The sequence below is a fragment of the Nicotiana attenuata genome, chromosome 6 (genome assembly GCF_001879085.1).
Source record: "Nicotiana attenuata strain UT chromosome 6, NIATTr2, whole genome shotgun sequence".
NCBI lineage: Eukaryota > Viridiplantae > Streptophyta > Magnoliopsida > Solanales > Solanaceae > Nicotiana > Nicotiana attenuata.
Genome location: NC_031994.1, coordinates 64,791,452 through 64,796,212, shown reverse-complemented (window position 1 = coordinate 64,796,212; position 4,761 = coordinate 64,791,452). Strand labels below are relative to the sequence as shown.

Genomic DNA, 4,761 nt, shown 5'->3' with positions numbered 1-4,761 from the left:
TATTCCCTAAATTTCACTAAGTTTATCTTTACAGTTTAGACTTGCATGCTTCCATCGATTGATGAAGTCAATAACTCGTTTTTTCTTCTGTTGAAGAATTTTTATAAGATCTACCATGATTACGGTATGTCTTCTAGTGTAGAAGCGGTTGAAATATTATTGTTCCAGTTGCTCCCAATCAGTAGAACCAGACTCAAGGTGTTCCAGCGTTGCTGCATGTTTCGATGAAATATGCCATATATTGCTTCGAATTTCCGTTACCGTCAAACTATGGAAATTTTGGGGTTGATAATTGGCGGACATCTTCAACCTATCAATCCTTACAATGTACTATGATCCTCTCTTTCCATTCATTGATTTGGTCACTTGATGGGAGATTCCTCCACCCGGTCCGCAAGAGCGAGGGTATACTGACCATACCGAAGTCGGGGACCTTGTTCTCCATTTTCTGCAAAACAAAAGGGTTAAGACCATACCCCTCACCGGACTCGACTATTTAAACCAATAATTAGCATAAACGACATTTAGTTCTCCAAATAAATGCACAGAATATGGTGGTGTCCGTTTGGGTTCCAAGGAAACCTAGTGGACTTTGGACAAGGCTATCTTAAAGAGTCATTATGTGGGCAGCATAACTGCTCGTCTAGATTTGACAGTGATGCATGTACAGTTAAATAGAATAAGGTTTCTATGGGGTATTAGACCGGGACCCTTGAGCGGACAACTCAAGCGGGAAAGGCACGGAACCATCGACTGCACCGCTGATAGACTGGTTTTACCGCAAANCAAACCATTGACGTCCATGAATTTTTTTATTTTTGACCTTAAGTATAAATTTTCCCATCTACTTGATTTGTTGCTTCTCTTTTTCTTTGTGAGGTTCGTGGACATGCGGTCTTTCATTTCTAGCTACGGTCATGCTTAACTTCATATCATGAGTAGCTAATTTTTTGAATGTCTTAGGCTTTATGTCTTGCAAGATGTAGTGGATCCTAGTGTACACCTTTAATGTATATCTATATTCCCTAAATTTCACTAAGTTTATCTTTACAGTTTAGACTTGCATGCTTCCATCGATTGATGAAGTCAATAACTCGTTTTTTCTTCTGTTGAAGAATTTTTATAAGATCTACCATGATTACGGTATGTCTTCTAGTGTAGAAGCGGTTGAAATATTATTGTTCCAGTTGCTCCCAATCAGTAGAACCAGACTCAAGGTGTTCCAGCGTTGCTGCATGTTTCGATGAAATATGCCATATATTGCTTCGAATTTCCGTTACCGTCAAACTATGGAAATTTTGGGGTTGATAATTGGCGGACATCTTCAACCTATCAATCCTTACAATGTACTATGATTTTGCAGAATTAACTAATAGAGGATTTTGCAAGAACCTCGTACTTATCCTTGATAGCTCGCGCGATGAGCTCCTTTAGTTGATCAATTAGAATCATCCTTTTAGAGATACTTGGATTTCCTTAGTAGGTGCCACTTGTTTTGCAGAAGAATTAATCGTCTTTTTCTACTTTTGTACGCTTCCCAGATGCATGGCTGAATTCTTTAGGCCTTACATAATATCTGTTAACTTTCCAGTTCAAGTGTTTTGATCTTGCACATATTTGGTCAAGCCTTCAACTGCTCTTGTCAAGCTCTTGTCAAGCTTGTAAGTTGTTCCCCTATGAGCAAACTATTGGTCATTATCGCATGTATCACTGTTATTGATGATGGCTAATAATATGAATTTTTCCGAACATGAAATTTGCATATACTATGCGAAGTGGAGGAAGTAGATCTAATGCTCCAGACATCATCATTGGCTTCCACGAATTGTTCTTTTGGACGTTGATAAGCTAAGTTAGGAAAGAACCTTCTCGGCCATTTTGGCCATGTTGTTCCCTTCTTTTGTCGTGCTTGCGGGGGATATCATTCCTTTTGAAGATGATGAAATTCAGACTACACCTGGGAAGTTTTGTTGTCCTAGAAATTTGGCTTAGTTCCCTGTGACTAGACCCACGCTTTCCTTAGTGACGACTAGGATGTTTCCCACAACAATGGAGAATATAGATACAGCAGCCTTTGCGGAAGTGAATTTAGTTGACCTTCTTGGTAACATCTTAGTGTCTTGAACTTTGATTGTTGGAGAGAATAGATGAGATAAAGACAGTCCCATTGGGCGTGCCAAAATTTGTAACACCAAATTTTGTTGTGAAAAATATTAAGATAAGAAAAATAGTTATAAATAATAGCACATTTGTTCAATATTTATATGCAGGTTATAATCTCTAGACTATCTTAATCAAAAGATATTGTCCTTTGATTCTTTTCCTTACGACCTTCAACTCAAAGGATTGACCCCTTGTTCTTGAATTGTCGTTTGAATGATCACGAATGCAATCCTAGACTTTGATCGCAAACTTGTAATATATTGAAGACTTCTTCATCACCACCAGAGGGAAAGACTTTTTAATACATAGAAGATTTGCAGATCTCCATTGGAAGGAAGACTTCTTGTTATATGCATTACTGATCCCTTTTGGCTTTTTGGAACCCCTATTTATAATTATAGGGGAATGAAGTTTGTGATGACTATATAGTCTTCTTTTTTCCAGTTTGATTTGTTTACCTGAGTCATCAAAACTATCGCAAAAAGCTCTATAATAAAATTATATTTGATTGGTTGAATAATGTCACTTGAACATTTGACAATATTTGATTGGTTTTCATGTTGATTTGACATGCTATATCATTTAGACACCTGAGATAATTTTACTAGTCCTGATTTAACATGGTGCACCATACCATTTGATATATGCCATTTGAGTCTAAGCTAAGTCCAAGGACAAGGGACTATTTCGAGCTTTTTCTTTGTAGATCTCGTTCACTCTATACCTACTGCGAGAAGTATGATGGAGTGTGGAGAAGAGAGCGAGACAAAGAAGTCAAACAAACCTTTTGTCAAAAGGGCAAGTACGAGAAAAAATAATGCTAAAAAGCAAAAAAGTGCTGTAGTCCAGAAAAAATTAAGAAACAAACAACACTTAGCTTGAAAATCCAAAACAACGTGACAATTATCTGGAAAAATGAAGTTGTTGCCAATGTGTCTGCAGCAATTAAAGTCACAGTAAACGAAGAAGTGGAAATGAAAGCAAAAACATCAATGGGAAAACTAAAACTTAGCAAAAGCCAAGAAATCGTGGTCACGTTCAAAGAAGTTGATGTAAGTTTCCTGCAAATCCATTTGCACGGCAATGCCAGTCTCACATTTTGTATCATTCAACCAAAACACTTGACTGTGTCTCGACCCAAAATGTATTAAACTTGGGTTTCCCCAACCAAAATCAGCTTTCTGAATTGGAAACCTGCACAGACTTGAGATTGTGAAATTCTCAACTTCATTGTCTCTTCCCCATCTAATCCACCATAACTGTCCTTGTATAAATTGACAACCAAAGAAATAATCTCATTTGGAGTAGCTTTAACACAAGTACTACTCGCCAGCTGCACTGCGTCTCGTATCAGTTTTACAAAGTGATGCAACTCCATCTTTGTTTCATCAGGTTCAGATTTTATAGGAATTTCAATGATAATATTCCCAAAAGAGTTTGCAACTTCAGGAAAAGTAACCGTACCGCGCAAATTAAGTGGAAAGGACATTATAGTCCGTTTCAAATGCCCATTTCTTTCACACGAAGCACAAATTAGTGACCTCCATAACGGCGCTGTGATCATCTCAACTCGTGAGGGTTTGAAACTCAAAGCTCCAGAATCAATGGCAGTGGAAAATTGCTCTCTGAGTTTTGATATTGAAGCTTCATCAAAAACAACCCTCCTTGCAATCAACTTAGATAGTATACGTTTGCCTTCATCAACAGGAGGCTCAAGAATATTTGATAAATCTCTGGTAGGGAAAAGAGTGCCCAAATTGAAGCTCATGAAGTTAATCTCCTTAGAAGGAATCCCAAGTCTGCACACTTTGCCCCATTCATAAGCAAATGTAAAGCTCGTGAATCCATCTATAGCAATGTGTGTACAGCTAGTAGATATAGCTAGGCCACCACATTCAAATTTTGTGACTTGCACAATCATTAGTGGTGTGATGAATATATTAGTGTCATCCACGTCCATAATGCCATCAGGCCAAAAAGACAATGCAAGATTAAGGTCTTTGCATGCTTCCGCGAGAAAATCAACAAGCTTACAATTAACAGTTGCTTTTACATATGTCACACCTTGATCGAGGCAAATAACTGAAGATTCATCTTCTGTGAATCTACCAGCCATAGGGTACACATGAGTTAAAACCCTAGACAAGGATTTTTCGAGCTCTTGTTCCATATTTATTGAATTCTTAGAATTATCAGGATAGAAAAGAATAAGAGGAACGTGTGCTCTGTCAGCTACTTGATCGAAGAAAGATAAGTTGTAATTCTGAAGGTGTTCTGGAGTTGGTGATGAGGGTTTTATGAGGCTTTTTGACAAGATTTTAACTTGCACGAAATCCTTCAAGTTTAGAGATACGGACCCCATGTTTGATATATGAGCTGAAGAAGTTGTGGTAAGGGAAACAAAAAAACAACTCAAGAATGCTTGAAGGCACTTTGATATAAATGATAAGCATTGCCTTCCCTATATAGGCAAAATCTTTGGTAGTTTTACTGTTTTACAAATTTGCAGTAAATGTAGTAGAGTAAAAAAGCCTAGAAGGCTGTAATTAGAAGCGAATCTTTCTTTGGGTTCCCCTAGAAAGTAAAGACAAGTCTAGA

At 37.6% G+C, this 4,761-nt stretch overlaps 1 long non-coding RNA gene and 1 pseudogene across 1 annotated transcript; one reads left to right on the top strand and one right to left on the bottom strand.

Moving 5' to 3' along the window:
* Nucleotides 793-2,257, top strand: LOC109227107. Its single transcript, XR_002068223.1, has 2 exons — nt 793-1,661; nt 1,777-2,257. It is a non-coding gene; the product is annotated as an uncharacterized LOC109227107 (long non-coding RNA).
* On the bottom strand, nt 3,165-4,525 carry LOC109227914 (annotated as a pseudogene).